This window comes from Geotrypetes seraphini, chromosome 17 (genome assembly GCF_902459505.1).
Source record: "Geotrypetes seraphini chromosome 17, aGeoSer1.1, whole genome shotgun sequence".
NCBI lineage: Eukaryota > Metazoa > Chordata > Amphibia > Gymnophiona > Dermophiidae > Geotrypetes > Geotrypetes seraphini.
In genome coordinates, this window is record NC_047100.1 from 31,927,542 (window position 1) to 31,954,290 (window position 26,749).

General features: G+C 43.9%; 1 protein-coding gene across 1 annotated transcript in view; it reads left to right on the forward strand.

Annotated features, from left to right (window-relative positions):
• Positions 1 to 26,749, forward strand: part of TAMM41 (TAM41 mitochondrial translocator assembly and maintenance homolog) — a 330,305-nt gene that overhangs the window by 1,022 nt on the left and 302,534 nt on the right. The gene's annotated exons all lie outside the window — the stretch shown is intronic.

Genomic DNA, 26,749 nt, shown 5'->3' on the forward strand with positions numbered 1-26,749 from the left:
CTCAAGAACCGCAATCCAGTGGGATTTTCAGGATTTCCCCCAATGAATATATATGAGATCTATTAGCATATAATGAAAGTAGTGCATGCAAATAGATCTCATGCATATTCATTGGGGAAATCCTGAAACCCCCGACTGGATTGTGGCCCTCGACGACAGACTTTGACACCCCTGCAGCAGGGAAGCCCCGAAGCAGCCTCCAGCCGCTCATCTATTCAGGGCAGGAACATTTCTTTTTTTAATGGGCACAGATGCATCCCAGTTGGGGCACAGATGCCCCCTGATACTGACCCACTCCAATGACAGCCCCCACCCTGAACAAAACAAAAAGAAAGAGAGGGAGAAGGGATGCCTACTTCCTCCTGCCTTGACCACCTGGATCCCCTCCAACACACACACTCCAGAACCTCCTCCCCCCAATGAAGTTCCTGACCACCTGGACCTTCTCCCCCTGTGAAGAACGGCAGCAGGATGGATGCCCACTCTCTCATGCCTCAGCCACCTGAGGGGAGGGGCCATAATCATCTGAGCCATTCACGGAATTAGGCCCCATCTAGTACATCCCAGGATGTACTGGGAGTGGCCATAGGTACCTGAGCCAATCGGGGCCTTAGGCTCCTCTTGGTGTATTCCAAAAAGCACCTGGAAAGGGAAACTCTGCCATATTGGAGAGGGGGACCTATTGGCAGAAGGGACTGAGCATCCCTCTTGCTGTCTTCTTCAGTATAAGGTATGGGGGTGGTTCGGGAGTGGGGGTGGGGGATTTGGGTGGCCATGATCTTTGCAGGGGGGGGGTCTGGTGGCCACGATCTATGTGTGAGGGTCGAGATTATGAGGGCCATGACATGCAAGTGCATATGTACACTCATGCTCTCTTACACTTCCGCAAAGATCAGAAGTGTGTGTTGGGAGTAGTGGATAGACTAGCAGGGGTCTCAAAGTCCCTCTTTGAGGGCTGCAATCCAGTCGGGTTTCCCCAATGAATATGCACGAGATCTATGTGCATGCACTGCTTTCAATATATATTCATTGGGGAAATCCTGAAAACCCGACTGGATTGCGGCCCTCAAGGAAGGACTTTGAGATCTCTGTGTTAGAGCTACAGCCCCAGCACCATGGGGTTATGGGTTCAAATCCTGCTACTCCTTGTGACTCTGGGCAAGTCACTTAATCCCCCAGTGCCCTAGGTACATTAGATAGAGTGTGAGCTCACCGGGACAGATAGGGAAAATTGCTTGAGCACCTGAATAATTTGTTATCCGCATAGAATTGTAGGATATGTGGAATATAAATAAATAAAAAATACATACCTGTCTGCAGAACATCAGCACCTAGCATAGGAAAGCCTAGTAGAGCTGCACACAGGTCTTTTAAATAGCCTGGGGTGTGGGTTAGTGAATCATAGAGAGGAGGACCCAGACTCATAAGCCACTCTTAACCACTACATTTATGATGAAAAATGTAAGCTCACCCAAACTCTCATAAACCCTACTGTACTGACATACAGTAGGTGCCACCTGCAACCATAAGAGCTACTAGGGTTGTACACAGGTGGGTATAGTGGGCTTTGGGAGTGTTTGGGTAGACTCACCATTATAAGGACGTTCTGGTGAGATGTTTATGTGGCACCCTTTTTATGAAGTTCACAGCAGTGCCCTGTAAGGTGCCCCACTGCTCTGTTGCCATGTCTGAGTGGCCAGTCCATCACAATGCTAGCCCTTCCCATGTCCAAATGGTCTTGTTCTGGGCATTTGGGGCTTAGACTGGATGATCAATGGCCTGCATGTCCACACAGATAATTTTTGAAAAAAAAATATTCTAGATGTATTTTTTGAGAATGGACATTTTCCCACTGCCGACTTTGGGCGTCTAGCACCATACATCCAAATCGGACTTGGACGTTTCTTTTGATTATGCCCCTCTAAGTGGTTTACATTCAGGTACTCAAGCATGTTTCCCTATCTTTCCTGGTGGGCTCATACTCTATCTAATGTATCTGGGGTAATAGAGGATTAAGTGACTTGCTTAGGGTCACAAAGAGCATAAGAACATATGAATTGCCACTGCTGGGTCAGCCAGTGGTCCATCGTGTCCAGCAGTCAAAGACCAGTGCCCTGATTGAGTCTAGCCTTACCTGCATACATTCCGGTTCAGCAGGAACTTGTCTAACCTTGTCTTGAATCACTATAACAGCCTCCGGAAGAGCGTTCCAGATTTTTACCACTTTCAGTGTGGGGTTTGAACTCACAACCTCAGGGTCCCACAGGAGAATGTTGTTACTGCTTTCACAAAAAGATACCTCTCTTCTAGTTTTCTGCTGTAAGTGCCATTTTTCTAACTGCTTGGAAGAGTAGGCTCTGCTTATCATACAGTTTCCTCTTTTCCTCACTGTATACTACTGCAGTGTTTTTCAACCGCTGTGCGCGAGATGTTGCCTGGTGTGCCGTACGGTCAGGGCCGCCATCAGGGCAGTACCACCAGTCCTGCATTCAGGGGCCCGGAGCTGACAGGGGGCCTGGGCTCCCCCAGGGTCCTAGGCCACAGTCTAGGGAGAGGGGCGGTCCGCCCCACGTGGACAGGAGAGAGCTGGACGGGGGACCCGCGGAGTTCAATACATCTCGAGCCGCGAGGCTCGTCTTCTGTTCCTGCCTGCCCTGCAGCTAACATATAGCCGATCGCAAGCGTTCCCCGATGTCAGCGCTGACGTCGGAGGGAGGGCTTAAGCAAAGCCTGCCCTCCGACGTCAGCGCTGACGTCGGAGAATACTTCCATTCGGCTATTTGTGCGCGGCAGGGCAGGCAGGAAGCAGAAGACAAGCCTCGCGTCTTGAGCTTCGTTTTGCTGCGAAAGTTGCAAAGATGGGCTGGGAGGAAAACACGGAACACAAAAGGGGGGAGGGAGTGCGTTTTGGACACAAGGCATGAACTTGGGAGAGAGGAAAGGAGGGAAAGAGATGCTGAGGTGGGGGAGGGAATGGGTTTTTGGACACAGAAGGCATGGACTTGGGAGAGAGGAAGGGAGGGAAAGAGATGCTGAGGTGGGGGAGGGAATGCGTTTTTGGACACAGAAGAAATGGACTTGGGAGAGAGGAAGGGAGGGAAAGAGATGCTGAGGTGGGGGAGGGAATGCGTTTTTGGACACAGAAGAAATGGACATGGGAGAGAGGAAGGGAGGGAAAGAGATGGTTGTGTACACGGGGAATAGAAGAAAGGAGAATTTTTGGTCATAGGGAGGGAGTGAGGTACAGATAGTGGCATACCAGGGTGGGGGGGGGGGGCGGTCTGCCCCACCCCGGGTTTACATCCCAAGGGGGTGCACAGCTGGCCACCCTCCAGTGTTGTCCCTAGGCCGGCAAACTGCGGTTCTTTAGCCACTTGAGTGCCACCGCCGCCATCGGGAACAGGCCGGCGCCAAGTTCTCCCTGCTTTTCCGTGTGGGGCCGGCCAACTCTCGCCACTCACGTCAATTCTGACGTCGGAGAGGACATTCTGGGCCAGCCAATCGCTGCCTGGCTGGCCTAGAACATCCTCTCCAACGTTAGAATTGACGATGGGTGGCGAGAGTTGGTCGGCCCCGCGGGGAAGAGAAGCAGGGAGAACTTGGCGCCGGCCTATTCCCGATGGCGGCGGTGGCACTCAAGTGAATTACTTTATATATAGTCAATATAGGCACAGAGTTAAATTTTTTAACATTTTCTAATGGTGGTGTGCCTCGTGATTTTTTTCATGAAACAAGTGTGCCTTTGCCCAAAAAAGGTTGAAAAACACTGTACTACTGTACAAGATATGGGATAAACTGGAATGGAAAGGAGTCATGCCTGAAATCTTATCATCTCTGAGGGCCGTTTGAGTCACCAAGCACAATAGGCTAAGCCAGACTATTGACATAAACAGTGTTTTAAAATTCCATATTCATATGAAACACAAATCCTATGTCTGTCATCTGGTCACATTTTAGATCTTCATGGTGCATTTAAAAAAAAAAGAATTTATATTACAATGGAATGTGTATCAGACAGAATGATTTAATTTTTATGGATAACTTTAACCCACGATAGAATGGAAAACAGATCATTAGCGATGCAAAGAAATCAGCAGCTGTCTTTGCTCCACAATTGTTTTGGCAACCCATGCAATGCGGCACTTTTTCAATACTGTGCTTGGTGTAGCAGGCTCAGCCAGCAACAGATGCACACATTATTGATTCTGTGCTAATTCAAGGTGCACTGCCTCAGGAGCTGGGATAATGGCTCCCACAAAGGGAAGCATGTGGCCAACAGATTCTAAATGTGGAACAGATAAGGGTGAGGTAATGCATCAACAAAATGGCTTTAAAATCAATGATGATATTCAAGTGAAATAAGCTTTCATAAGACTTCGTTAGTAAAAATCACTTTTGTTTCTGGAAACACTGAGGACTTGATTCGGTATAGGATGTCAGTTTCGGCGGCCGCCTAATCAGCAGCTGAAATTCACGTCTATCCACCCCCCCCCTCCGATTTTCTAACCGGTGCCGGTTAGAGAATCGTGCTTGCCTGATCGCAAAGATAAGTGGCTCAGCCGCCTATCTTTGCCGAGGGATCCATTGCCATCAGCTACTCATGGCACGGGAATCCCTGATAAGCTGAGCTGATAGGACTCCCTGAAACTAAGTCCTGCCAGCTCAGCTGATTGGGAATTCCCATGCCATGATCAGTTCAGCTGGCCGCGTCTACTTTTCTGAGGAAATGTAAGCCTACATTTCAGTCATCTGTTGCGGCTCTAGGGAGACACATAGAGATGCTTAACTCACCCATGGCCACTTCCAGGTGAAACCACACCCACCTTGGGTGAGCTTAAGTGTCACTGTGTCTCCCTAGACCCGCGACAAAAGCCTACAGTATAGGCGTCCTTTCTCGGGAGAATTTTTTCTAAAAATGTGCTTCCCGATTGGCTGCCAGTCGGCAGTAGGATTCCTATCACCCCCTGCAATTGGGACGCCTGTATGTAGAATCAGCCCCTGAGGGTGAGCTGAACTAGCCCAATGTCCTAATTCAAGTTTCAAGTTTAATAAAAAATTTGATTAAATCGCAATTTCATAATTCAAAGGGAATTACAATTTTTATTGATTGCAATAAGATGTGGACAAAAACAGACCAATACAGAAGGAAAGTGGGTGGAACTATAGCTAAAGTAAAGAAAGACATAAAAGGTAAAAACAAAAAAGGGAGGGGTATATCTTTTTCATTAAAAGTGGGGTGGCCTCATGAAAGTTTCAAGTGTCAAATGCATCTTTGTACAGCCAACATTTTAATGTTCCTTTGAATCTATTATCTTTTCTTCCCTAATATGGGCTGGCAGCGAGTTCCATATTTGTGGAGCCGTAACCGAAAAAATTGTATCCCATTGTGTGTTTATGATTCTTAAGAATGGAACAGAAAGAAGATTTTTTTTCCTCGGATCTTAAAATTCTTATGGGAGTATAGTGACGCACTGAAGATGAAGGCTTCAGTTCATTGAGGCAGGAAGGACAGGAGCATGGTAAACACCAGGGGTAGGCAATTCCGGTCCTCGAGAGCCACAGGCAGGTCAGGTTTTCAGGACATCCACAATAAATATGCATGAGATAGATTTGCATCTCAAGGAGGCAGTGCATGCAAATCCATCTCATACATATTCATGGTGGATATCCTGAATACCTGACCTGCCTGTGGCTCTCGAGGACCGGAATTGCCTACCCCTGGTGTAGACTAGTGGTCCCCAACCCTGTACTGGAGGACCACCAGGCCAATCGGGTTTGCAGGATAGCCCTAATGAATATGCATGGAACAGATTTGCATGCCTGTCACTTCCATTATATTCAAATCTATCTCTTGCATATTCATTAGGGCTAGCCTGCAAACCCGATTGGCCTGGTGGTCCTCCAGGACAGGGTTGGGGACCATTGGTGTAGACAGAGTGTTCATATCAGCTGTGTTAACCAGTATTTTAATGTAACAGTTACATAAAGATATAACTGATATCAAAACCTTGTCCCAGCTTCACTTCTCTAAATTTACTGTACCTGATTTACCCTTATGATCCACATTCCAAAGCCTTGATCCACATGAAAATGAGGAACTAGCTTAGGGACTGACATAATTGTCCATTCTAGCTTTAACCAGAATGAGTTAACATTCTTCAGCATTGCCTTCTCCAGCCACACACCTATGGTGATACTAGGCTGTCGCCCTAAAGAACCTCCTCATTGGGACCGCTACGGAAGCTCTGTGATGAGAGAATGACACAGGGACAAATTTTTCCCTGTCCCCACAGGAACTCAATTTCCCCATCCCGTCCCCATGAGTTTGTAGCTGTCCCTGTCCCTGCTCCATTTCTGTAAGCTCTGCCTTAACTGCGCAAGCCTCGAACACTTATGATTTTAAAGTATTTGAGGCTTGTGCAGATGAGGACAGAGCTTGCAGGAATGGAGCAGGGACAGGAAAAGAACTCGATGGGATGGGAAAATGAGTTCCCGCGGGGATGGTGAAAAATTTTCCCCTGTGTCATTCTCTACCTGGGATTTCCAAGTGGTATTGCTCTGAGAAGTCTGAGACTTGTCAAGCTGCCCTATTGTCAAGATCTAAAAGGACTCAATACCCAAATTCTGAAAGCTACAACAGTACCTCTCCACCCACAAATCCCCACCATCTGAGGCTCCGACATTAACACTCTGAGGGAAAATTCCTTTCCACCAACCCTATGTGACACTACACAATAGATTTGCATTCTCCCATCACCTCTGTGCTCTGACAACTTCCTGTACTCAGAGTGGGTGTTAGTTTAGTACCTTTTTATCAAGTCACAGTTAAACAATCCATGCTACCAATCCCAGGGCAACCAATGGCTTCATTTGTCTGTCTCAATAGCAGACTATGGACTTTTCCTCCAGGAACTTGTCCAAACCTTTTTTTTTAAACCCAGGTATACTAACTGCTGTTATTACATCCTCTGGCTACTTTAGGATTAGCTATACCACTGGTTTTATCAGAACACTGGTGAAATGTCTGTTGGTTTGTAAAAACGAAGAAGGGACTGTTATTAAGAGATGTAACATTGGATAGATCAGTGGTCTCAAACTCAAACCCTTTGCAGGGCCACATTATGAATTTGCAGGTACTTGGAGGGCCTCTGAAAAAATAGTTCATGTCTTATTAAAGAATTGACAATTTTGTATGAGGTAAAACTCTTTATAGTTTATAAATCTTTCCTTTGTCTAAGTCTTAATAATAATATTGTAACTTGTAGCTAAAGAGACATATGATCAAGAAACAGACTGCAAGATGTTCAGAAAGGAAATAAAAACTATATTCTTCAAGAAATCCCTTAATAAAGCTTAATACCATGATAAAGCTTAACCCCCCTCTTATCATCCCCTCCCTAACCCCAGATCCTACTTTTCCCTCTCTTGGAAACCTTCTCTGATCTAACGTTGTAACCCTTCTTCCATAACTCTTTTTGTAATCCGCTTTGAACCGAAAGGTAATGGTGGAATAGAAATCTGTAATGTAATGATTATGATAGACATACTGAGGGTCTCAAAATAGTACCTGGCGGGCCACATGTGGCCCCCGGGCCGCGTGTTTGAGACCACTGGGATAGATGAACTACTTGAGCCCTACTTAGGCGTCGCTAGGCATCTGTCTTAGGCGCTGTTAAATTAGGCCAGGAAACCCTGACTTAATGGCGCCTACCACTAGGTCACCTAGGGATGCCGAAACCCATTTAGGCGTCGCTAGGTGTGATTTTGTAAATGGCACCATGTGACTGACTGACAACCCTGCCGACCAGCACTTAGGAGTTAGGGGCCATTAGGAGCAGGCCCGAAATCTATAATCGTCATTATTGAAAAGAAAAGCCACTGTGCCTCCATGAGGTAATTTACTTTCTTAGGGGTAATTTTATTAAGACACGTTGACCAATTTAGCTCTTGCTAAAGATTAGCACTTACTAAATGCTAAGGAATCCATTATATTCCATGAGCGCCTTGGCATTTAACTCGCGCTAAATCAGTTAGCGTGCCTTAAGAAAAGGATCCCTTCATGAGATGAGAACCTGATGATGGGTCTGCTTTCCAATCCATAAGGCAACTCTTTCCCCATTCCCTTATTTCCCTCCTTAGGTAATTATTTTACATATTTATTTAATAATAACAGTTTACATACCGCAGGACCGTGAAGTTTACAATGATTAAAAGGTATTACAGATTGAGTGGAATAAACATAGTTCAGAGTTAGTGAATAAGAGTTCTAAAGATCATTTGTTGAGGACTAAGATTGTATAGGTCAGTTACCTAAGTACTTCAGTGATTCTTTGCAATATTTATACAGTTAACTAAGCTTTCATCTTACAAAGACTTTCCTAATGGCATGAAACATTCACATGTTATCTTACAGACATTGATCCTGCAAGAATCATTTGTAAAGATGTTTTCAACAGAAATATTGGAAAATAAGGGGCACATTTATGCCTTGTGAATCACTTTTTTTATGAGCAGATGAAGGTTATCTAATATAAGATTTATTAAATACATATAAAATTGGTCAATTTATCTGGGGATCTTTTGTAGTGAGTGTTAAGCTTTTCGCCCCAGTTCATTTATTGTTTTCGAGTAATCCCCCCTTTTTTGGTTTTGGAATAAAAGTCTCTGAGGCTTTAGGAATTTTAACATGTTTTCCATGTTTGACATCTTTGCGGTGACTAATCCCAGATCTTTACCAACATGTTCTTTGCCAGGATCAGTGTCTCGTTATTGGCAAAGCGATGCTTTATGTCTCCCAGCACGACTTTGCAAAATAATCTGAAATTCTACTGCCAGGAACAAAACTGCCATTCTTGTTTCCTTAAAGCAATATTATATATCCTGGGAGTAAACTATAAAGATACAGCTGATAACAGGGATGCATCAGCCAGATAATTTTCATGTCAGAGAAAATGGGCATCCTTTGTTCACCATTGAGCCCAAATGGGTTGCCATATAGAAACATAGAAATGTGATGGCAAATAAAGGCCAAATGGCCCATCCAGTCTGACCATCTGCCTATCTCTTCCTCTCTCTCTCACTCTCTTAAGAGATCCCATGTGCCTATCCCAGGCTTTCTTGAAATCAAACATAGCCTCTGTCTCCAATCTACGGCTGTTCTATATCCTGTACAGCCAACTTTAACAAGTGCCCGTAACAAAGTCTATGGGCATTCTCCATAATTATAAGCACATTTAACTGAAAGCAAGAGGGGATCTACATTCATAAGCATTACAAATCAATAGGTTAAAAGTAAAACAATCAAATAGGAAGGCAAGAGCCCATCATGTGTTGCATTTGTGGCCACGGGATTGGTGGTCAAAAGAGCAGTTCAGCCAAAATGTAGTAACCAAAGATAATTTATTGTAGTGGAGACACCAAACACATATAAAAACCTGACGCAGGCCATGTTTCACCCGACCTAAGGGCTGCATCAGGGGTTACCAGAATCAGGTGGTGTGTAAAGGCTGCATCACCAACCAGGTAAAGGCAGAGACAGACTTCTGTGTGCTGCCTGGTTCTGCTAACCCCTGATGCAGCCCTTAGCATGGGACAGACAGGGAAAAACGCTTGAGTACCTGAATAAAATTCATGTAAACCACTTAGACTACAATTGGTATATAAATAATAATAAAATAAAATCCACTCGGGGTGAGTGGACAGCTCCCAGCAGCATTTTCAGCTCTAATGTAAATCAGCTCTCCTCTCGGGCTCAATGAGCTCCACTGCTCAGGCTCTCTCCACTGTCCAGTGACAGGTCCTCTACCCCATCACAACCATCACACCCTTGTCACTATACTGTGTGTTCTTTGGCAAGGGTTGAATAGTTATGAACATTATTTTTTTTAGTTTTTCTTGATACATCAGCTTTCTATGATACTATTGACTATACAATATTGATCAAGTGACTATAATTGATTGGTATTGCATGAATTATACCTACAAATTTGAGTTTCAGCCAATTCATTCTGCAGTACGTTATTGTATTTCAAACCAAATGATCATGGGCTTGATTCACTAAGGACACCGATCATGTCCTGACCACTTTACAACCCGATTGTTCCCCAACCTAATTCACTAACCTTGGTGCCGATCAATCTCTTATCCGATTCGCACATGCAGAGTAGGCAGGCAGGGATTCACTAAACAAAATCTGGAACACCGACTGGGCTGGCCGATCAACAAAGAAGCTACTGCTGGGGACCAGTCGCTCACGTCCTTTCCGATTGCCCTCTCCTGCCCTGCTCAGTAAACTCCTGCTCTCTGCCCCGACTGCCCTTCCCCGTAGTATGAGCCTGTGGTTTTATTTTGCTCGCAACTGGTCTGTCGCATTCTGCATGATGTCTTATCTTGACTGAAATATGGTCATTTTCAGGGGCATTTTCAGCTTGAAGAAAAGCCAGAAGTCATACAGGGCCACGTCTGGAGAGTAGGGAGCCTGAGGAATCACACGTGTGTTTGGCCAGGAAACTCCGTATCAAATGTGAAGAATGGGCAGGTGCGTTATCGTGATGGAGCTGCCAATTGCCCACAGGTCTGGCTGTTTACGTCTCGCAGCTTTTTACAAAGGGAATGCAGAACCTCTTGGTAGTACCCCTTGGTGATTTGACGATCCTGCATCACCAGGGTCCTCACCTGGTCAATGACAATCTCATTTCTGGTTGTTGAGGGCCTATCAGAATGTGCTTCACTCTCCACTGATGTGCGGCCATCTCTTACTTCTTTATTTGTGTGGTGCCCATTGCTTCGCCCCAAAGGCCTGCTGAATCTTGCAGATTGTTCCACTTGGGAATCACCAAGCTTTACACAAAATTTAATGCAGTAGCGTTGTTCAACTTTTTCTGTCATTTTGTCAAAAATGAAAATCGGACAGCGCTCACTTACACTTCCTCACTCATCGGCGGTCTGCCGGCAACTGACAGCTTCTGTAGGCAGGAAACAATGCAAGCATGCGCATTAGGGTTGCCTACATATGTGCACCAAACCTCGCCTCCCTAGCTTTATTTGTTTACGCAAGAAAAGTAAGGTCTGATACTTTTTGAACAGCCCTCGTAAATTAAAAAGAAAAGTTTACAGCTCTGTAAGCATGCGCAGACCATCTATAGGCAAATAATATGGTCTGCGCATGCGTTGGGATCGCTATTCAGTGATCTGTGCGGTCGGTTGGTGCGTGATTCCGATCTCCCTCTTTTGCATGAGGGCGCTTTGTGAATCAGCGCCCCAGCCACGGTTTAGTGAATCTAGCCCTATGTCTTTCCATCCTCTCCAACAATTAAGGAATGTCTCAAAATCTGGTTTTTTTTAATTAAAAAAAATATGTCTATCAGTGTGTACAGCTAACTCAGTTTTCAACAGACTGTGAGCTGTCGGTGGATAACATTGTGTTTACTAATGTACTCTGTATAATGTGATTAGTAAATGCCTAAAAATAGGCATATATTACTACACATTGTAAAATACATCATCTCCTTTTCTAAAGAATTAGATTTCACTTAATTTTAGTCCTTCACAAGATGCATTGGCTAAAATAGTTCAGTAACCAAATATTAAACAGTAGAGAGATACATGTTGAGATAAGTCAAACAGACTAAACAGGCCATATGTGAAAACCTAAAGATAAAAAGGAATTCATTTCTGGAGAATGTGGTGAAATCAGTTAGCTTACTGGGGTTTAAAAAAGGTTTGGATAATTTCCTAAAACAGAAGCCTATAAGTCATTATTGAGATGGGTTGGGGAAATCTACTGCTTATTCCTAAGATAAGCATAAAGTCTGTTTTACTACTTGGGACCTGGGTTGGCCACTGTTGGAAACAGGTTACTGGGTTTGATGGACCTTCAGTCTGTCACAGTATGGCAATTCTTATGTGAACCATTCTGACATCACTGATGAGTTTGTCTCTTAGGCATTGATGGAATGAGGCATTATGACATCACAAACTGAGCTCTGGAATGTTGCTAGGTACTTGGGACTTGGGTTGGTCACTGTTGGAAATGGGATACTGGACTCGATGGACCTTTCTCTGTTGTAGTATAGCAATTCTTATGTTCTTAAAGGAAGGTAGCATCCTGGGTATCAGGGGAAAGCTCATACCAAGGGGCCAGTGGTGTAGTAAGTGGGGAGCGAGGGGACGGTCCACCCTGGGTGCCATGTTGGTGGAGGTGCTGGCACTCCTCCTCCTCTCTTCCCCCTCGCCTCTTCCCATTCCTCCCCTCCACGCGTGCATCCCCACCATTTAAGGAGCTCGGATAAATTTTTCAGTGCTTCATTAGAGTCTAGGACCACTCCAGACTCTAATGAAGCATTGAAAAATCTCTCTGAACTCCTTCAGTACCCTTGGACAAATCCAATCTGGTCCTACCACTTTGTTTACTTTTAGTTTGGCTAGTTCCTCATGAGTAGAGTCTTCTGAAAATTGGTAAGGTCTACCATACGTCCATTTCTATTAGCGTTCATCTTCTGTGATCCTTCTCCTGGCCCTCCATCTGTTAAACGATTCTGCTTTATCCTTATCAGCTTCTACTTGTTGGGATAATGTAGAATTGGATGACAAATATTTCTGATCTGTGTAGTGAGAAAATGTAATGACTTATTTACAGGTCATTATCTCCCTGAACCTCCCCCCAGAAAATTAGAGAAGGCCAGATTTTGTTCCTCTTCACAAGAATGGAAATAAGGAGGAAGTTGGGAACTACAGGCTGGTTTGTCTGACCTCTGTGCTGAATAAATTAATGGAAACCCTTCTAAAATAGAAAGCTAGTGAGATTTCTGACATCGAATGGATTGCAGGACCTGGGACAATATGATTTTATTAGGGGTAGATCTTGTCAAATGAATCTGGTTAATTCCATTGATTGGGTGACCAAACAGTTGAATTTAGGAGGAGTTCTAGAAGTGGTATACTTAGATTTTAACAAAGTCTGTGACGTGTTTCTGCATAGGCAATATGGGCTGTAAGATGAATAACTAAGTTAGAATCTGGTTAAGTGTGTTTTCTTAGTATGTATCAAAGAATCTGGGTATGACATGATTTGCTGTACTATGCCCCTTGCTCTGTTTGGGGAGGCTATGTTCGGTCTTCTCAGCTTTTGTATTGTGTTTTGATTGGCTTAAAGTTTAAAACTTAAAAAAAAAATAAACTGGTTAAGTGAAAGACAACAGAGAGCAGTGATAAATGGAGTTCATGCCAAGAAAAAGGATGTAATCTTTGATGTGCTGCAAGGATCGGTCCTTCTGTGGTTCTTTTTAAAATCTTTATGAGTATAACTGCAAAAGGGCTGTCTGGTAAGGTTTGCCTCCTTATGGATGTTGCCAAACTCTGTAATAGGGCAGACACCCGGATGGTTTGGATAGCATGAGGAGGGATTAAGAAAAGCTTGAAGAATGGTCCAGCATGCATTTGGACTACCATCTTTGTGGTACACCATTGGTAATATCCTGGTCCGCGGCATGAACTCGATTCACTACTACCTTTTGCCCCCTTCCACTCAATTTCTAATCCAGTTGGTCACTTTAGGGTCCATATCAAGGGCTAAAGATGTGAGAAGCACAACAGAACTGCAGCCGCAATCCAGGGCATTGTCCACTCTTTATTTATTTAATTCCTTTTCTATCCTATTTTTCCCAAAGAGCTCAGAATGGGTTACAGGTTAAACATACACATAATACACAGTTAGTTAACAGGTTACACAACTTGCCATAGATTCAGTACAAATTTTGCGATACATGTTTTTATCGTAACTTGACACATACTAGAGATCAAGAGCATGGGAGATTATGTTTATGAGGCATTGCAAAACCAGGACACAACAGATAGTGTGGAGGTACTGTGGTTATCTCTGAAATCTACCCTACAGGAAGCAACCAATCTCTATATAAAAACAATGAGTAAACGACGGAGAAATAATAAACCCCAGTGGTTTTCCGCGGAGATCTCGGAACTCGTAAAACAGAATAAAAAGGCATTTGTATCCTACAAACAATCACAACGACTGGAAACTAAAGAAGCCTATCTGGTGAAATCTAGAACTGTTAAAACAGCAGTCAGAGATGCCAAACTTCGGATGGAAGAAAATTTAGCTAAGAATATTAAGAAGGGGGATAAATCCTTTTTCAGGTATGTTAGTGACAGAAAAAGGAACACAGACGGGATAGTGTGCCTAAGGAACTCCGACGGTAACTATGCAGAATCGTACACCGATAAAGCCAAAGTACTCAATGATTACTTCTGCTCAGTCTTTACCTGTTTGGCGCTGGGATCCGGTCCACAGCTGAAAACAAGGGAGAGCTTAGAAGACCCGTTCTGGAATTTTGAATTTACCATCAGCAGCGTCTACCAAGAACTATCAAGGCTCAAGGTGAACAAAGCCATGGGACCGGATAAACTGCACTTCAGTGTGCTTAGGGAATTGAGAGATATCCTGGCGGAGCCATTGGCTGTGCTCTTCAATCTTTCCTTAGGCATGGGTAAAATTCCATTGGACTGGAAAACAGCTAACATCATTCCGCTCCACAAAAAGGGATGGAGGTTGGAGACCGCAAATTACAGACCGGTAAGTCTCACATCAATAGTGTGTAAACTTATGGAAACGTTGATTAAACACAAATTAGATACGATTCTGAACGACGAGAAGCTGAGGGATCCCCACCAGCATGGATTTACAAAGGGAAGGTCCTGCCAATCCAATCTAATTGGCTTCTTTGACTGGGTAACAAAAAAGCTAGATATGGGAGAGTCCCTGGATGTGTATTTGGACTTCAGTAAGGCTTTTGATAGTGTTGCACACCGTAGATTATTGAATGAGTTTGTTGGGACTTGGAGAAACATTGACTGCATAGGTTAGAGACTGGCTCAGTGGCAGACTTCAGAGGGTGGTGGTAAATGGTACTCCCTCTGAAGTATTGGAAGTGATCAGTGGAGTGCCGCAGGGCTCGGTCCTGGGTCCAATCCTATTTAATATCTTTGTACGGGACCTGCCTCAGGGGCTTCATGGTAAAATTGCATTATTTGCAGATGACACTAAACTGTGCAATGTAGTGAGCAAGGGCACAGTGCCCAACACTATGATGCAGGACCTACTTTTACTGGAACAATGGTCCACAATTTGGCAAAATGCCAAAAAGTGTAAGGTTTTGCACCTTAGCAGTAGAAACCCATGCAGAACTTACACCCTGAATGGAGAGACCTTAACAAGAACTGTGGCAGAACGGGATCTAGGAGTAATCATTAGTGAAGATATGAAGACTGCCAATCAGGTGGGGAAAGCCTCATCCAAGGCTAGACAAATGCTGGGTTGCATCCGAAGAAGTTTTGTCCGCCGAAAACCTGAAGTTGTAATGCCATTGTACAGGTCCATGGTGAGACCTCATCTGGAATATTGTGTTCAATTTTGGAGGCCACATTATCAAAAGGATGTGCTGAGAATGGAGTCGGTTCAGCGAATGGCCACTAGGATGGTCTCAGGACTCAAGGATCTCCCATATGAAGAACGTCTAAGTAAGTTACAGCTATACTCTCTCGAGGAACGCAGAGAGAGGGGAGTCATGATAGAGACATTCAAATATGTTACTGGCCTTATTGAGGTGGAAGAAGATATCTTTTTCCTTACAGGACCCACGGCAACAAGAGGGCATCCATTAAAAATCAAGGGTGGGAGATTTCACGGTGACAGGAAGTATTTCTTCACCGAAGGGGTGATTGATCATTGGAATGATCTTCCACTTCTGGTAGTTGTGGCCAGCAACATGCTCAATTTTAAGAAAAAATGGGATAAACATGTGGGTTCACTTCGAGGAAGTACTTAGGGGGGAAGGTCCTTAGAGTGGGCAGACTTGTTGGGCCAGTGGCCCTTTTCTGCCATAATATTCTATGTTTTCTATGTAATACACAGTTTACAGGTTAGATAGCCAAAATTACAGTGCAAGATTTTTTTATTCAAGTTTGTATCCTAACGTGACACATACCGAGATCTAGTACCAATGTACATTTCTTTGTAATCCTTTGGTCATGGGCAGGGGAGTTAGGTGAAGAGGTATGTTTTTATTGCTTTCCTATAAGCGTTGGGAGTAGCGCGGGCCATTCAACGTGGCTCTCTGTGCTACAAACTGCTAGCATAGTTTAATAGAAGAGGGGGTAAGAATGTTATAATGTCCCTGTATTGCTCTATGATGTGACCTCATCTGGAGTATTGCATTCAACGGGGAAATACTTTGAAAACCAATGGGAGGAAATTTTTTTTCACTCAGGAAATAGTTAAGCTCTGGAACGAATTGCTAGAAGTTGTGGTAAGAGCCGATAGTGTAGCTAGTTTTAAGAAAGGTTTAGACAAGTTCCTGGAGGTAAAGTCCATAGTCTGTTATTGAGAAATGCAGGGGGAAGCCACTGCTTGCCCTGGATCGGTAGCATGGAATGTTGCTACTCCTTGGGTTTTGGTCAGGTACTAGAGACCTATATTGGCCACTGTGAGAATGGGCTACTGGGCTCGATGGACCATTGATCTGACCCAGTAAGACTATTCTTACGGATACTCTGTAGGCCACTCCTCACCATGCTTCCCTGTTTTCCATGGCTTCTTTCAGTTACTTGATGTTCATTCCTGTGTCATTCTTGATGATGTCCAGCCTATGGGCCTTTGGTCTCCCTGCTTTCTTTTACCACTGACCATTCCAAGTAGCACCTCCTTTTCTAGTGAATTCTACCTCATCACAAGTCCAAAATACGTCAGTTTCTGTCTGGTAATCTTGCCTTCCAGGGACAACTCTGGGTTTATATGATCAAGAACATCTTTGTTGGTGATCCTAGCTGTCCATGACTGTGATCCTAGCTGTTTCTTCCCATAGCCATCTCAAAGTGCTCGGTGGGTGGCAACACATGCCATATCAACTGTGGCGATCGTGTGGCTAAGTGTTATGAGTTGGGGAAAGATCTGGTGACCTACCCCATAAAACTTTAACTGTGAAATTCTATGGATCAGACTAACCAGCCTATAATTCTCAACATCCTAATTTCTATTTTTGTGACGAAAGACCACATCCTCCCTTCTCCAGTCCTTCAGGATTACTTCCATCTCTAAAGAAGCATTGGAAAATGAAGTGGAGCTGCCAGAACTATAAATGCTTTCAGTACTGAAGGTAGATAAATGCAAGCAAATTATTTGAAATGTAGGCTATTTTGAAGCTGGAATAACTGACTGACAGTAAATGAATATGTGTTTTGTCGAGATGATATGTAAGGGAACAGGATAATTTTTACTTCCACTTATATTTCAAACATGAAGAATATGAGGACACAGTAAGTGTAGTCAACGGGAGGAAGATAATTACTGAATAAGGGTATAAAGCAATTTTTAAGGCACATTTTATTACTTGGGAAAGAAATTTTGCATCATTTTGTGGGTAATATTTTAAGTGAAAAGAAAGTTTAGTTTTATAAAATGAATTATAATGCAACTAAGTGAGTTATTTAAGTCGATGTATTAATCGAGCTACTCAAAACAGTAAAGGATAACTTTTCAAAAGGCTGGGTACGATCTATACACATAGCTGGGTCTATGTTCTAAAAGGAATTAATAAGTTTAAACATGCATAAATGTGAACATATTATTGGTCAGTATTAATGAGATGCAAATGTTTAAGTAGGAAAATGGTATTATGAAATAGTTATCCTTTTTTGTATTATTCTGCCAGATATTCAAAGAGAGGCTTCCTCTAGAGGAGCTGGCAGCCATTTTTTGAAAGCAGCCACTAAGGGCAGCAGCAAGTGGATTTTGCTCCTGCCCTCATCGCCCCACTAGAAGGCGGGGCAAGGAGATGGGAGAGGAATGTGGACCTGTGGGGAGGGAGTTTAAAAGCGGGAGTTCACAGCAGGTATTTTTGATCATGGCTGTCACAGGGCAGGAGCGTAGGAAGATCACTCTTGCTCCGCTTCACCACTAGACCAGGACTTTAAAGGTAGGACCTATAAGGGTCAGGGAGATGGGAGGGAGGCAAGATGGTTTAGTCAGCCAGGACAGGATGAGGAAAGGATCGCTCCTGTCCTGGCTCATTTCTGGACCACAGGGCTTCAGGCAGGACTGTAGTGGGCATCAGAAGCTGGGTAGGAAGGGAAGGAAGGAGGAAGGAAATAAGGGCTGGGTACAAGGCAGGGCACTTGAATATAAACTCTCCCCAGTTTATATTCCAGTCAGTCTTTTTTTCCTCCTTTTTTGGGGACAAAAAGTTACTCAGTTTTTATTCAGGTCAGTTTATATTCAAGTATATATAGTATATAAAATAAGATCGATAACAAGAGGATACATAAAGCTTTGAAACAGTGAAAGTCTTTTGAGTCGCGAGTAGTGTTTTGGAGGTCTTCAGGGATACAAAAAGCAGCACAAAATTTCCACAAAGGCTAAAAGCATGATAAATATACTTTCCATAAAGCTTTATAAGCCAGAACGTCAGGATTCGTTGCATGTTTGTAATAACAAAGTTCAAAACGTAAGTCTTCCTCTAGTCTCTCGCGTAGGGGAAGGGGGAATGAATGAGGGGGGGTGCCTGTTTTATATTGACTGTTGGGTGAGTGTTGTGTTGTGTGCTTGTTGGTCTCCCTGATAGAAGGTTACAGAGATTTGTGGGTAAAAGAAAAGTGGGGTCTGGGAGAGTGGGGTATTCTCATCTAGTGGACATCATCGGTATACAGGTACAACGACATATTGTCTGTTAGTGTTTTGTGGACTCTATGACTATTGACAAGCTTTCCTGTGGGAGTGCTTTGCTATGTTCACTGTTTGTATTCTCTGCTCTGCTGATCGCCTTTTGTACACACTTATATTGTATGGTTTTTCTACTGTATTGCTGTTCCTGTTCTCTGTTGACTCTTTAATAATGATGATTTAAAGAAAAAAAAAAGCACGATGAAAAGGACAAAATGCTTTTCCAGGTAGAATCTTTATTTGAAGTGTCACCAATTTTCACAAAACTCAACACTGTGCTTAGCTTTCATTGCACACCGTGGCTTTTGGCAGTTTGTTCCAGGTTGCTTTGCAACTTCGTTTGACAAAACATCCATATAAAATTCTTTTGCTGGATTCACTTTTCATGCTTACATAAATTTCCATATAAATCAATTCCAAAATGGTTTAGAAAAAAAACTGCACTTATCTAAATCATTTTGGAATTGATTTATATGGGAATTTATGTAAGAATGAAAAGTTGATCAAATCCAATAAAGAGTAAACACAATATTTTTGGAATATATGGAGAGCACATTAAAATGAAATAAGTGAGAATACTCTAGTGAAACGTATAAAGTGTTGGACTAATGACGATCAATGGTGTCAAATATTCTCATTCAAACACAGCTTTGCAAAATCACCTCTGATGGTCCTATAAGTACTTTAAGTGATCTGTTGGATATATCTGTTTATTAATGAGCTATATAGTTTTGATATACAGTGGTACCTTGGTTTGCAAGCATAATTCGTTCCAGAAGCATGCTCATAATCCAAAGTGCTCGTATATCAAAGCAAATTTCCCCAAAGGAAATAATGGAAACTCGGACAATTCGTTCCACATCCCCAAAACTTTAATAGAAAATACAGTACTGTATGTACTTGTATTGCACAATCTCACTTGTTTCGAACAGTCACTACACTGCGGGTGAATTGGGTGTGATGCTTTTATTACGTTCAGCCCTGCTGAGCGTGAGATGTGTGTAAACGATCTGGACATTGGTATGACGAGTGAGGTGATTAAATTTGCGGATGATACGAAGTTAAACAGAGTAGTGAAGACACAGGGGGACTGTGAAGATCTGCAACATGACATAATCAAGCTTGAGAAATGGGCATCGACATGTCAAATGAGGTTCAACGTGGATAAGTTCAAAGTGATGCATGTCGGGAACAAAAATCTCATGCACGAATACAGGATGTCCAGGGCAGTACTTGGAGAGACCTCCCAGGAAAGGGACTTGGGAGTTCTGATCGACAAGTCGATGAAGCCATCTGCACAATGTGCGGCAGTGGCGAAAAGGGCGAACAGAATGGTAGGAATGATCAAGAAGGGGATCATGAACAAACTGGAGAAGGTTATCATGCCGCTGTACCGGGCCATGGTGCGCCCTCACCTGGAGTACTGTGTCCAGCACTGGTCGCTGTACCTGAAGAAGGACACGGTACTACTCGAAAGGGTCCAGAGAAGAGCGACTAAAATGGTTAAGGAGATGGAGGAGTTGCCGTACAGTGAGAGATTGGAGAATCTGGGCTTCTTCTCCCTTGAAAAGAGGAGACTGTGAGAGGACATGATCGAAACATTCAAAATACTGAAGGGAATAGACTTAGTAGAGAAAGACAGACTGTTCACCCTTTCCAAGGTAGGGAGAACGAGAGGACACACTCTAAAGTTGAAAAGGGATAGATTCCGTGCAAACGTAAGGAAGTTCTTCTTCACCCAGAGAGTGGTAGAAAATTGGAATGCTCTTCCGGAGTCTGTTATAGGGGAAAACATCCTCCGGGGTTTCAAGACAAAGTTGGACAAGTTCATGCTAAACTGGTGAGACTGGACTCATTTGGAGCACTGGTGTTGACCTAGGGGCCGCCGCGTGAGCAGACTTCTGGGCAGGATGGACCACTGGTCTGACCCAGCAGTGGCAATTCTTATGTTATGTATGTTGTGCACTTTTGAACTGCGGTTGCATGTTTTACATTCAGACGCGATTGAGTGTATTTGACGTGACACACATATGTGCTCATACTGCAAGACAACTCTCGTTTATCAAGTTAAAATTTAAGAAAATGTTTTGCTCGTCTTGCAAAACACTCGTAAATCATGTTACTCGCTATCCAAGGTTTGACTGTATATATCCATAAGCTCTTACTAAAATAAGTGCTGACTGCTTCTAATGGCTGTATGGTAATATTAGCCCATGGCCATTAACACAGAAAAATAGACACTTAGCCATTTTATAGCTGCAGTAAAAATTGCTTTAGCATGTGGGAAAAAACTGTTTAAGGGTGCACCAAGGCCACTTTTTGCCACAGCTTAATAGCTGCAATCCAGTTGGGCTTTCAGGATTTACCCAATGAATTTGCATGAGATCTATTGTACACTTCTCCCTCCGAATCCGCGAGTTTAGTACCTGCAAATTCGGTTATTTGCAATTTTATGCCCCAGAACTCCCCTTAGTTTTTAAAGGTTGAATCCCTGAGTCCCCGACCTCCCCAGACCTTACCTGCACGGGGCAGGAGTGTAGGAAGATCGCTCCTGCCCCGCATCTCTGCTAGACCACCAGGTAAGGTCTGGGGAGGTCCGGGACGCAGGAGGGAAGTAGAGGTGGGTCAGAGTTGGCCCTAAAAATTATCCGAGATTTTCCATATTCACGGGCCGGCTCTGCCCCTAACTCTCGCGGATTCGGAGGGAGAAGTGCACTGCTTCCATTGTATGCAAACAGATCTTATGCATGTTCATTTGGGAAATCCTGAAAACCTGAACTGGCGAGAGCCGAGGCCGGATGCCCCTGCTGTAGAGAGCTTCATATCTGCTCATTGTAATATGGGACTAGGATAAATACTTGAGTTCCTTTTCTTCCTTTTCTTTTAAAATGCATCTATACACTATAGCAAGTGCCAGTAGGGGCAATTACAAGATAACATCTCCATAAGAAAACAAATGGTATTTTTCTCTTCAAAGGAGGGAGTTATTTGATAGCCAGGATCACTATATCAAACGCATAAGGAAAACACTGTCACTTCCTTAACGCTGATGTAGGGGAAATGTGATTGATTTCTCTGAAGAACATCCAGTCTGGAACAATTAATTAAATACACATCTAGAATTCTATTGATTTACATTAACACGATATCACATTTCATGCATTTAGGCAGCTGAGAAAAATGTGATCATATTTTCTCGTCAAAATAGTGTCTTCCCTTAATTATGGCCACTGGAAGAATGGGAAGCATTATCAATGCCTCACATGATTGCAGTTTTCCCTTGTCAGATTTAGGAAAACAATAAATTAAAAATCAGACATAAGTTTTGGGGACAGAAGGAGATAAACGACAATGGAGTTTTTGATAAATAGTGATGAATTTAAGAATTGGGAAGATAAAACACAGTGATATTGATGCATTTTGTCTGAACAATTTTACAGAGTAGTTTTTCCCTTCAAGAAACTGCAGAAAATAAAATTCTTGGGACAGGCAGCAACAAGTCAATATTCAGCCCACAGTGGTCAGCATTTATTAAATACTGGTTGTGTGATAACTTAGACCTGGATATTCAATGCTGAGCTCTATCTAGCTACCAGAGCTGTATGTTTGGGTCATCAGCAGCCACCAGAATTTTTTCCAGGCATTGACAATATTCAGAAATGAAGTTTGGATAGTTAACCAGGCAAAATGAGCCCACATACAGTGGCGTAGTAAAGAGGCCCGACTGCTCTGGGTGCCGTCTTGGTGGGAGTGCCAGCACCTCTCTGCCCTCCCCCCATGCCAGGCTTGTACCCTTCTGAAGCTCTTTAAATCTTCGCCAACGCGAGCAAATTCTGTGGCCTACTGATCGCACCAGCCTGGCTCCTCTTTAAAATCACTTCTGGGGTGACGAGGCCAGGAAGTGACATCAGAAGGAAAGCCAACGCCGGTGTGAGCAGCAGGCTGGAGGTGCTCCTCGCACTGGTGAAGATTTTAAACAGATACCGGGGGGAAGGGAGAGCAGGAATGTGACATGGGGAGGAAGGGAGGGTGTGAATGTAGCAAAGGGGGTGGAAAGAGCGGGGTGTATAAAGGGCACAGGAGAATGCCACTGCCCCGAGCATCTCCTATCCTCACTATGCCACTGCCCACATACATATACATTTGTTTGCGACCTGGTGTAAATATACATACATTCAGTACATGCAATGGTGTATGTTTTATAAACAATGCACATATTATTACACCAGCTAATTTGAACAAATTGTATGCTGGCAATTTGAATCCTTTGTTTAAAGACATGCAGTGTGTTAGTTCTCTGGCAAACATTACCTGTGCCCTTGATAGGTAGAGTGCATTTACAATATATAATATGATGATTGTGCTTAACGGTGACGTTTATAGATGGGATTCAGTTGTGACAAACCTCAGCTTTCGTCAAGTCATGTTTTCAGGATTTCCACAATGAATATGTATGAGATCTATTCGCATAACTGAAGGCAGTACATGCAAAAAATATCATGCATATTCATTGGAATAATACTGAAAACTCAACTGAGGATTTTGAGGACCGACGTTGGAGACTCCTGTTCTATACATTATCCCAGGACAAGCAGGCAGCCTATTCTCATATATGGATGTGGACAGCCTCACAAGCATAATTGCGTTACTATGTTAGAGGAAAGAAGATACAGGGGAGATATGATTCAGACATTCAAATACTTGAAGGGTATTAACGTAGAACAAAATATTTTCCTGAGAAAGGAAAATGGTAAAACCAGAGGACATAATTTGAGGTTGAGGGGTGGTAGATTCAAAAGCAATGTTAGGAAATTCTACTTTACAGAGAGGGTAGTGGATGCCTGGAATGTGCTCCCGAGAGAGGTGGTGGAGAATAAAACTGTGACTGAGTTCAAAGAAGCGTGGGATGAACACAGAGGATCTAGAATCAGAAAATAATATTAAATATTGAACTAAGGCCAGTACTGGGCAGACTTGCACGGACGTTTGGTGGAGGATGGGCTGGGGAGGGCTTCAATGGCTAGGAGGGTGTAGATGTGCTGGAGTAGGTTTTAACGGAGATTTCAGCAGTTGGAACCCAAGCACAGTACAGGATAGAGCTTTGGATTCTTGCCCAGAAATAGCTAAGAAGAAAAAATTTAAAAATTTTAAATTGAATCAGGTTGGGCAGACTGGATGGACCATTCGGGTCTTTATCTGCCGTCATCTACTATGTTACTATGTTTGCTTGTAGAAAACTTTAGAAGTTTCGAGTCAGCCGCACTGCACATGCGCGAGTGCCTTCCCGCCCAGCACAGGACGAGTCTCCTCAGTTCTCAGTTTTCCGCGGAGCCAAGAAGTCTGTACTTTGACACTCTGCGTTGAACTTCGTTCGCTTCCTGCCTTCTCTCACCGCGGTTTGTGTTCTTTTTAGTTGCGAATCGCTGTGTTAATTTCTTTATTTTCTATATATTTTTTTTTTAATACTTTATTTTATTTTCTTCGTCGATTGACTGGCGGGGCAGGCCGCTTGGCCGCAGCCTGCAGGCTTCGACTTCACAGCGGCTATCTTCCATCTTATGTCCCGACCAGTAATGGGCTTCAAGGAGTGTAGCCAGTGCCAGCGTGCAATTTCCCTCACAGACCCACACCACTGGAGCCTAAGTGCCTCGGGCCTGACCATAGTCCTAAGTCGTGCGAGAGCTGTGCTACTCTTCAACCTCGAGCCCTTAAACGTTGTCGGGTTTTAGTGGAAAAACTCTTCAGGATGGACTCTTCAGTGACACGCTCGACCTCGAGTGCTGCCTCGGTCTCACCTTCCATTGAGGGTCCTCCTGCTTCCACGACTCCGATCTCGAGTCTCATCAGACCTTCCTCTTTTGGATCGTCTTTGGCTTCGAGCACACCTGCTTTGTTTTCTCCTGAGCTTCCCTCGGGTCAGATACCTAAACAGAAGATTCCTGCGGTGGTTCTCAAGCTCTCCAAGACCTCCAAGTCGAAGCACATCTCCACTGCCACCTTGGAGCCTTTAGCCTCGGCAAGTGGTCCGGTTTCAGACGCGGATCCACATTTGCAGGCTTCTCTCCAGACCATGTTGGAGCAGCAATTTGTTCAATTACTGAACAAATATGGTTCTGCCTCGACTTTGCCTCCTGTAATCCAATCTGGGCAATCAGTAGTCTCCCGCGAGGTCGAGTCCCTGCCTGTGCCTCGAGCTGAAGCTTCACACTCTATGGAATTAGCCGAGTCTTTGAGTGTCTGATCTGGCAACAACAACACACTCTATGCAAGGAGTAGATTCTTTGCGAGTGTCTCGACAGGAATCCTCACACTCCATACAAGGAGCAGAGTCTTTGGGAGTGCTTCGAGATTCCTAGATCCAAATCACTGAGTTTCGATCTACAGCTTCTAGCCCTATTCATTCACCAGCAGTATTGCCTGTTTCCATACATAGGGCGAAGTCTCCTCGATCCTACTCAAGACCTGCTTCCAGGCACCACTCTAATCGTCGATCGAGGCCCTCATTGAGACATCCATTGATGCACAGGTCTTCTTCCAAACAGCAGCCTTCCTCGTCCAGGCCTCATTCCAGACCTTCCAGCTCTTCGAGGCCTCCATCTCCTCGATCGAGGTCACTGCTTCCAGACCTGAGGACTCAGCTGCTTCCATTACCTCATCCAAGTCTCCATATTCTTTGGAATGCCATTTTTCCAGAAAGGCTTCGCCTTCATTCTCCACTACAGGCGCCTCGAGGTCATCGAGCCACTCTCGAATCAAGGCCTTGGCGGATCAGCTGTCTTTCTCTTCCTTCGTCAGATGGCTGATGACCTGGAAATTCAATTAGATGCTAGTTCTAAATACTCTTAAGGAGTATCTAGAGATAATGTATCTGCCTCAACCTCCTGCAGAGTCACTTAAGCTCCCTCTTAACCGGCTTTTGTCTCAAACTTTCAAACGATATCTGGAGACTCCTTATGCTATACCTGCTGTTCTAGGCAAGTTGGACTCGAGGTATCGAACTCTACATTGCAAAGGGTTTGAGAATTCACAGTTATCTCACCAATCCCTCCTTGTGGAGTCCTTGTTGAAAATAACCCATCCTTCCAGGGTCTATGCTGCAGTTCCTCCTGGAAGAGAGGGTAAGACCATGGACAAGTTTGGACGTTGTCTTTATCAAAATGCTATGATAACTTTCAAAGTCCTCGACTACAATTTTGTCTTCATTACTTATTTCAAGTTCCTCATTGATATCCTTCCAAGCTTTCTGAAGAACCTGGATCAACATAGGCATTTTGAGTTCCAAGAAGTCACTGCTACTTTGTCACAACTCAGATTACATCTTCTCCAGTAATCTTATGATGCCTTTGAACTGTCTGCTAGGGCCACTGCTTTCTCTGTAGCGATGCGCCGTTTGGCCTGGCTTTGCACCATTGACATGAACCCTAATTTTCAGGACCATCTGGTTAACATTCCTTGTGAGGGCAATGACCTCTTTGATGAATCCATAGAGGCGGCCACTAAGAAATTGTCTGAACATGAAAAATCTTTTGCTTCCATTGTCAGAGCAAAGCCAAAACCAGCTCCAGTAAAATCTTCACGCCCTCCTCCAGTTTTCCAGAGGCATTATACTCCAAGGACAGCTCCTTACACTCGAGCACCTCCCAAGAAACTACAGCAGCAGAAGCAACAGAAACCTCAGCCTTCTGCTTGGTTATGTCACGTTGCAGATCTTCGCAATCCCCCTGTGTCTTCACTTCTCTGAATAGCAAATTTAATCACCTCACTTGTTGTACCAGCTCCATCACATCATCTCTCAATGGAAGGCTTGCAGTCCCAACCTCTCTTTTTCTGAGGCATGCTCATTAGTGGGCACCAGCTTGATCTGCCAATGTGGCACTATGATCATCAGCTGCACCTTATCATAGTCACAGATCTTCCTGGGTCCCTTGGTTATATGTCAACTGCATTAGCCACTGGGCTACTCCTCAGATGTGCGTGCTGCTCTATTCACTATGCCCATAATACATGAAGCTGTTGTAA